Consider the following 9,567-nt stretch of genomic DNA (forward strand, 5'->3'; position numbering starts at 1 on the left):
AAACGTTGATGAAATATATTTAGCAGAAAGTTAATCAGCAGTTTAGGAGAGATCATGATGACTTAATAAAAGAAGGAAATGAAGGAGAAGAGAGGAAATTGATTTCAACTTGGGATGGAAAAAAACACTTTTTGAACCTTGAGTGAGTTCATTTTGGTCTAGCTAGAATTTGTAATATTGTTTTTATAGTAATTATTTTGTTGACCTTCATTTCCTAGAAGTTAAACGGATTGAAGGATGTATTATGAATCAAGAAAATGTAAACCGAGTGTTATTTGGACAGTTGACACTTAAGAAGTTGTTTTTTGTTGTTTTAAACTTTGAAACACATTTTTACAATTGAATAAGGTACCTGTGGGATTGATGGAAAATATTTGCAAAGTGTTTTGTCCTTAGAGCAAAGCTTTCTTATCGGCCGAGGGATTAGCATTAATGTTCCTTTATGTAAGACGTTAGTTTGGGCCTATTACCTAGAATCTATCGTGTTAGAATTTCTAATTGCTTTTACATTAGGAATATTGGGCTTAATGAACTTTTAACAAACCAGGCAGCATTCAGAAATGAAGAAGTACCTGTTGGTCCTTTAAAATTTTCCCCAGGAATCCTGGGCAGCACTGAGCCCACCCATTCCTACGACTCAGAGCATTTCCAGCCTACAATACCATTTTTAGTGCTTTATTTTGAGCTCCAGGGTATAGTGAACCACATGTGGACTTTGGAATGAACAGATGTAGGTTCAAATGCTAGTTCTGCCATTTACTAGCTGTGTGATCCTAAGATGTTCATTTAGCTTCTTTGAGGCTTGGTTTACTCATTTGCAACAAGGGGATAATAATGGTGACTTCAAAGCTTTGTTTTAGGGATCAGAACGAATGAAAGTCAAGCTCCTCGTATGATGTCTGGCAGAGAGTCATCATTAAATTTATAGTAGAGGTCGTTAGGATTATCTTTACCTTCTATTTCTCTACAATTCTTTTTCAATTTTAAATATTGTGTCTCTGAAAGGAACAAAAACTATAATGACCAGAATCTGGGTACACAGTTGGCACAGAATGAATAATTTGAATCAAATTGGATGGGTTCATTTTATTATTAAGTTTTGCAGAAGCCAGACGTTAGGGAGTTGAGGAAGAAACATGGAGACCATGACCCTAAACCACTCTTTTAGGAGAAACAAATCAGTAGTTGAGGGGCCCAAAGTCACGGGAAGGTTGTCTTGTAAAGAGGGAGAGGCGCGAGGGTGGATATCTTCTGGAAAGAAGCCATTGGCAATAAAGTCTGAAGATGAGTTGGAGGGAAGTAACTTAAGAAATGGAATCTGGCACACTGCTGGGGGAGCCAGCCTTGAAGACATTTATAGCCTGTGGGGACACTGTTCCTAGTGCTATGGAGAATTCAGAGAGAAACAATGCAAATCTCAAGCACAGAAATTCTCAACTTTTGTGTAGTAGAATTTATCAAAAATTTCCTATATATTTAGCATATATATATATCTGGAAATATTTCTTAAATAAGATACAAAATCTGCTAGATTTCCATATATATTATATATATGATATATATAGAGGGAGAGGAAATACAATATTTTGTTCCATATATTCCATATATGTGTACAAAAGTAGAAAAATTATATATATGTATAAAACACTATATCTATTCCACTTTTTCTTATTTCATTTTTCCCCTGCTATTTAGGAATTCTATGTTTTATGTCTGTTATTTGGTGGTTAGCATTTATATTTTAACATGACTGTTAACAAAGTCTAAAGTTTATGTATATTTTTTCTTTCCTAATAGTACATTGACCATAGAATATTATAATTATAATTCTGATCATCCTTTCTCATTTTTTATGTTGCTGTTTTTTAGTATTCTAGTTCTATTCTTCCTTCTCTCCCATTATCCATCATTATTATTGTTTCAAACAGTTCAATATTTGTTTACATTTCCTCATATATTTACTAATATCTCTGACCACTATCCTTGAATCTCAGATCTTTTATCAGGGATATGTTTTCTTAGGCCTGAAGTATGTCCTTTAGAATTTTCTTTATCAAAGGTCTATTGGTGGTAAACTCATTCCGTTCTTGACTTTAATTCTTTCAAGAAATTGATTTTAATTCTTCCTCAGTCTTGAAAAAAGTTTCTTTGCCATTTGTATGTAAATGATCTTTTTTCTCCCTTTTTATGATCTTTTTTCTTTGGTGTTCTGAAACATCATTGATTTGTCTCAAGGAACATTTCTAAAAATCCCACCTTGATATGAAGATTGCTATCTTTCCCCCATTTTGGAAAATTCTCAGCCATGGTTTCCTTGAATAGTGCTTCCTCATTCTTTCTATTAGTTCCTCCTGGAACTCCAACTGAACACAAGTTGGACCCTCTTATATGATTCTCTATGACTTAAAATGTCTATTTTATATTTCTATCTCTATGAATCTCTGGGATGCATTCTAGCTCATATTTTCAGAGTTGTTTTTTACCTTAAACACATTGTTATTTTTCATTTTGTACTATATAGTTCCAATATCTCTTGTATTTGTGGGATTGACTATATGGTCTTTTGTTTTTCCTGACTCTTCACTCGTGGTACATTGCTGTTCTGTGTTTTGTACTTGTATACTATGAACTGTTTGTTATCTTTGGAACCTTATCTATGAGAATTTTTTGAGGCCTGCAGTGATGATTTTACTCTAGAGAGGATTTGTATTTACTTCTGCCATTTGCCTTGACATAATGCTAACCTAAGCTTAATTTTAAATTAAATTTTGTACTTGTGTGTATGTGTGTGTGTGTGTGTGTGTGTGTGTGTGTGTGTGTGTATCATGTAGTTAGTATAAATTTGGACCACAAACCCATGTGCGAGCTAGTCTGTGGTAGTGAATTTAAAAAATTAAAAAAGATTGTTTACTTTGGGCAGTGCTAAGGATGAAACAAGCAAATTTACTTTGTTCTCTATATTTCTTATTTACCCTTCCACTCCAGGGTGTAGTTAGACTCTTTAACTTGGGTGACCTTGGAGTTTTCCTCTTTTGTCTGCATCCTTATAGACTGGAGTGCCAAGACTTCTTTTTCATTTAGGCCATTGCTTCAATTTAAATGTTTATTACCTTTTTTTTTTCCTGGCACTACTGCAATTGCTACTTTGTTTTTGGGTCTCCAAGTCTTCCATCTTCACTGTCATTTTCACACTGCCATCAGAGTGATCTTTCTAAGAAATGAAATGGATAATATAATTATCATACAGAGAAGAAACATTTGGCATGCGAGGAAATTCACCAACTGTAGACTGCAGCTGGAGTCTCACCTTATTCACAGCAAGATCTCCAGCCACTTCCCTTATACCCTGTGTATTCTATACTTAAGACACACTGGATAATTCATCATTTTCTGAGTAATCTTTAGCATCTTCTTACCTCTGCATGTGCTGTGGTCCCATTTAGGACACTTTTGAACCTCATGTTTGGGACTAGGGTTGAGACGAGCGAGATGTCTAGGGTGCAGAGTTCATGCACGCGCTGTATCACTTCTGCCTAATGAACTGCCTAATGCAGTTGTCAAAGTCAAGATTATACATTACCTGTTCACCTTCCTAAAAAAGAAACGCAGTTTGTGCTTAATAACATAGCCTACAAGGACAGGATAGTGACTGCTCAGCACTGTGTTGCCAGTACCTAGAACAGTACCTAGCGTATAGCAGGTGCTCAATAAATATTTGATGAGTGAATGAATGAGTAGATTCTGAGTTTTTTGATGGCAGAGAATAAGTCATATTTTTCTATTCACTGCAATCTTAAAATTCATTTATCCTAGATCCTTAAAAGATGTTTGTTTGTTAGTTGAATAAAGGGAAGGAGAGTCCATTTAGTCCTTTCCAGGCCTAGAAAGATTCTGAGTGAGTCTTACTCCTGTTATACATGCATCATCTGCTTGCTTATGGCTCCTTCCTCTTGGTGTTTTATAGCAGGGTGTGGGTGCAGTTGGGCTGAGACTATTGAACTTGGCTGGCTATCAAATCACCTAGAAGATTCTAATATACACATGAATTCCTGAACTCTTCTCCCAGAGACTCTGATTCCATTTTTCTGAAGCAAAATCCAGGAATCTGCACTTTTATAAGCTCCCTAAGTGATTCTGGTAATCAGTCAAGTTTGAGGATCAAAACACCACAGCACTAACAATCTAATTTTAATTTTTAGATATTCACATTAATTTTAAAAGAATAGTGATTACCATAAAGATTTCGGAATCCTGAATGTTTTTAAAAATGCACATCTGCAAACGTTTCTTCAGCATGTCACAAGACAGCCTGAGAACATGGAGTAGGAGGAGAAGACACAGCCACAAATATAATATTTGTATGGTTCAAATCTGATCTCTATTTATTATGCATCTTCGGGAAGATTCTAATGCCATCCCAGGCGGTCTCATCGTAAATGGAGGGACTGGAGAGTGTCGACCAGGGAAGAAAGCAGAAAGGAGGGAAAAAGTCAAACTTAAAATTTCAGTCTCTACGGAAAAAAATTTCCTCATCAGAGAATAAATTTCATAAACAATTGAGATAGCTGATGGAACATTTTAAATAGCTGAAGGAGAAACACACAGTCAGTGTGAACTTCAAGCTGTTTCTCAGTCCTTCAGTGACGTTTAGATCTGAGAAGTACATTGCAGGCTTTTGGAAATAATGGATGTCACGGAGGCGTTATGTTCAAAGACATTAAAAATAATCCATTCCCTTAGAAATAAACACCTAACCTAACCCATTAGGAATTTTAAGTGAGAGACAGAAATAGCTTCTGTAGTCCCCTTTGCTCTTTAATTTCTATTTCTACCATTTCATTATTCATCATTTCGGTGCCGTTCAGTGCGCCTATTTATTTAAAGTGTGATTCCAGACGACAGGCAACAGTCCCAATGTTCTTGTCTTGCACAGCCCTTTCCGCCCTGAGAAACAGAAATTATATAACTTGTTTTCAATTGTGCAGACTGGGGAGGATTCACATGTTCGGTTTGGTGAGCTTCCAGGAAATAATTTTAAAGTGTTTATCTGAAGTTTATCCAGACTCTCTTGATCTAGAAGTTAGACAGGAAACCTAAGAGAGAATTAAAAAGAAACCAGGCTCTGAAGAGAAGGAACTCTAAGTATAGCCAGACGTTTCTGAGCTGAGATACCCTTGGTGTTCACATCTTGGACAGCAGGAGGCTAGATTCTGGAGCTTATATGATTTAGAGGCTACATTAATATTAATATTTGTTAGCATTTACTATTATTCTGGGTACTATTGCTGTGTAACAAACTACTCTAATATGTCATGGTATAAACTGTTTTATCTTGCTCATGATTCTGTGGGTCAAGGATCTGTAAAGGGCTCAGCTGGGTGGCTCTTGCGTGGGCTGCAGTTAGATGTTCGTTACCTGAAGGTTTTACTGGACTAGATGTCCAAGCTGGCTCACTCATGTGGCTGGCAGTTTGTTATCTATCTACTAGGAGCTTAGCTGGGCTTGTTACCTGGAACATCTACATGAGGCTGCTCCATCTTGGTGAGCTTACGTTAGTCAGACGTTGTCCATGAGAGATGACTTCTTCCAGAGCAAACATCCCAAGAGAACCTAGTAGAGTTCATATGGCTTTTTTCTGACCTAGTCATGGGGATCACTTTCACTGTACTCAGTTGGTTGAAACAGTCACACATCCAACCAGACTCAATGGGAGAAGATATGTACTTCTCCTTCCAATGGGAATAGTGGGAAGGAATTCGTGGCCATAGAAAGAAAACCCATCATACTCACATAATACTTGACATTAAATAAAATATATATTTTACTTAATCCTCACAAAAACCCTATGATGGAATCTAGGGTCAGGGAGGTTAAGTAATTTACCCCAGGTCACAAAACTAGTAAGAGGTAGAGATGGTAGGTGAATCTACAACTGTCTGTCTCCAAATGTCTACTGTCTCTGTTAAGTTGCCCAGTGTTTCAAAAGCTCAAACTTTGTCTCAAATATCAATTATTGTAGCTGTTCTAGGCAACTAGGTAATTCTATCCAGTATAAAATGTTAGCATGCAAAGTGCCCATTTGGGTAACCTGTTCACATCTGTTCAAAACAAGGAGCATTCATTTGAAGATGTGGTCTTTTGCCCTCAGTTAGGGAAGTGTTGTTTGACGAAGTTTCAGCCTCTAATCTGGAGATGGAATCTGGGCCGTGTTACTCAGGTAGCTCAAGCCCAAATTAGAATCCTTCTTGATACTGGGGGTGGGGAGCTGTGTATGTGACTCTGGTAGGAGGAGGGCCTTTAGCAAAGATGTAAACTGGTTATTGGCTTGTCCAAGGTGAACTACGTCAAGTAGACATAGTCGAACAGATGGACAGATATGCCAAGTGGACAGATGGAACCACAAAGTGTTTTTAAGCATACATGGCTGAGAGCAGATGCTGTTCTACAGGACCCAGAGACAGACAGACCCAGGCAAAGAGGAGAGGAGAGGAGAGCTGGATCCTCAGAGGAGGGCAGTGAGCAGATACCAGGGAAGGGCCCTACATAACTTCCATTTGGGGGAGGTACAGAGGCCGGAGGGCAAAGACCTTGGGGGAATAACTCTCCTTTTCTTTCTTAATCTTATATTCTTTCCACAAATATTTATGGAACATTTGTAGACAGCGTCCTGGCCCCTGGAGATTGAGTGATGGATTCACTAGACACTTTCGCCCTCATGGGGCTTATAGTCCAGATGGAAGTGGGGCAGAGACATGAAATAATTACCTGATTGCCATGGCAATAAGTTTTATCAGGGACTTCTAATTACACCCTTCCCATCCACTCTCCTTTTCTTTTTCGTGATGGAGTCTCCTAGGGTAGTAACAGGGCATGTATCTATAAACTGCATTTTCTAGCCTCCGTTGCATCTAGAAGTGGCCATATGAGTCAGTTTAGGCTAATAAAAGTGATGGGTGTCACTTCCATGACCCATCTTTAAAATGAAAGCTATTTGATTTATACCTCCCCCCTACCTTCTTTCCACAACAGCAGGTATATGGTAAAAATTTGAACAGATACCTTGAACCTAGAGATGGAATTTATCCATTAAAGATGGCCTGGCCAGTTTTTTTCCCCTATTGTTATTATGACAGATTAGCTTTTACCCTAAGATAGTGCTAGTATGAAAAAGTATAGTATGAGTATAGTATGAGGCAATGAGACCACTACGCACCTATTAGAATGACCAAAATTTAGAATATTGACAACACCTAATGCTGGAGAGAATGCCCACATCCAAAAGGAACTCTCATTCATTGATGGTGGGAATGCAAAATGGTATAGCCACTTTAAAAGATAGTTTGGTAGTTTCTTGCAAAATTAAACACACTCTTACCATGTGATCAGAAAATCACACTCCTTGATATTTATGCAAAGGAGGTGAAAACTTAAGTCCATACACAAACCTGCACACAGATGTTTATAGCAGCTTTATTCATAATTTCCAAAACTTGGAAGCAACCAAGATGTCCTTCAGTAGGCAAATGGATAGATAAACTGTGGTACATCTGGGCAATAGAATACTATTCAGCGCTCAAAAGAAATGAGCTCTTAAGCCATGAAATGACAGGAAAGAAACTTAAATGCATATTCCTAAGTGAAAGGAATCAACCTGAAAAGGCTATATACTATATGATTCCACCTACATGACATTCTGGAAAAGCAAAACTATGGAGACAGCAAAAAGGTCAGTGGTTGCCAGGAGCTAGGGAACAGGAAGGGATTAATAGATGGAGTACAGAGGATTTTTAGGGCAGTGAAACTATTTTGTATAATAGTATAATGATGGATATATGTTGTTATACATTTGTCCAAATTCATAGAATGTAAAACACCAAGAGTGAACCATAATGTAAACCATGAACTTAGGGTGATAATGTGTCAATGTAGGTCCATCAATTGTAACAAATGTACCACTCTAGTGGGACATATTTATAATAGTGGGAGGGGATGTATGTGTTGGGGCAGAAGGTATATGGGAAATCTCTGTACCTTTAGCTCTCTTTTGATGTGAACCTATAACTTCTCTAAAAATAAAGTATATTAAAAGCATAATGTGCTAACAGACATATGACTAGGAAGGTTATCTGATTAAGGGTTGACACAAGCAGGTTCTTTTGGAGACAAATAAAATGAGTTGGCAAAATAAGCAGAGCAGTTTGTAATTGTTTCTTTTACTGCTTGGTTTACAGATGTCCACTGGCTAAAGCCCTTTTCTTGCAGACCAAAATCCCCTGATTTAGGGTTGCCAGATGAAATATACGATGCTCAGTTAAATTTGAATTTCAGATAAACAATGAATACTTGTTTAGTATAAATGTTTCATGCAATATTTTGGACATACTTATACTAATTTTTTTTTCTTTGTTTATCTGAGTTCAAATTTAACTGGGCATATTATATTTTTATTTGCCAAATCTGGCAACCCCAGCCTGGACTCAAGTCCCTTTGGGACTTGAAGAACTAAACTCTTACTTCTTAAGATTTATTCTTTTTTATATTCACAATGACTGGCATGTAGTAGGAGCTTAATAAATAATTTAAGTCTCTGATATGAATGAAGATAAATCAGTAAAGATCATTTGAAATGTGAAAACTAATAAAGGATCAAAATTGTGTATTCTTTCAATGATTTTAATTTGCCATAATTAAAGATGCTGTTTTGATTCATCCACACTTCATCTGAGATTATCTGTCAGTTCAGATGATCTTAAAAAATGGATTAAAATTCCAATACTGCTTATAACTTCCGATATCATCTGTGGAAAAGAGGATTACACAAACATTAGTTTTATAGATGATGACAGCGCAATCCTTTTAATGCCTTCAATTTAAAAGTTGTATACATTTAAAAAAATGATTCACTTTAAAATATATACCCCTTTAGTCTATGGCCATGCCACTCTGAACAAGCCAGATCCTGTCTGATCTCAGAAACTAAGTAGGGTCGGGCCTGATTAGTACTTGGATGGGAGACCACCTAGGAAGACCAGATGCTGTAGGCGTAAACAAAAAAAAAAGAGAGAAAAAATAAGGGATTGAAAGCTGACAAGGTTCTTGCAATCTGTGAGGTCAACCAAGGGTTGCCTCACCTAAAAAAACAATTAAAAAAAAATAAAATATATACCCCTTGATTTTATACTTTCTTAAGCAAAATGAATGAAGCATCAGGCAAATTGGCTGATTTTAGATCAAAGTTCATGACCGTTGGGGGAGGTCATTGGGAAGATGTGATCTCTGATTGACCCCAGAGCTGGCCCCGGGCAATTGGAGGCTCCTCACCTTCTCCCCTGTCCTTGGAAAGTATGTTCTACCCATCATTCCTACAGTGGAGCCATTTTCAAGCACACAGCCTTGAGAGAGAAATTTGTTGTGAGACCATCTGGACACTATACGTGACTAACCCAGGCAAGGCCTCTATATAAACTTTTAAGATTCTGGTGGCAGGTGCGAAGACTTACTCATCTTGTGGCTGCTAAAGACAAGCAAAGTAAGTTTCTTTGCTTACTGAAACTGCCACCTACTAAT

General features: G+C 37.2%; 1 pseudogene; it reads left to right on the forward strand.

Moving 5' to 3' along the window:
• The first annotated feature begins 8,925 nt into the window (after positions 1–8,925).
• Positions 8,926–9,044, forward strand: LOC111736523 (annotated as a pseudogene).
• The last annotated feature ends 523 nt before the right edge of the window (positions 9,045–9,567 follow it).

This window comes from Pteropus vampyrus, unplaced genomic scaffold, assembly GCF_000151845.1.
Source record: "Pteropus vampyrus isolate Shadow unplaced genomic scaffold, Pvam_2.0 Scaffold1, whole genome shotgun sequence".
Lineage (NCBI taxonomy): Eukaryota > Metazoa > Chordata > Mammalia > Chiroptera > Pteropodidae > Pteropus > Pteropus vampyrus.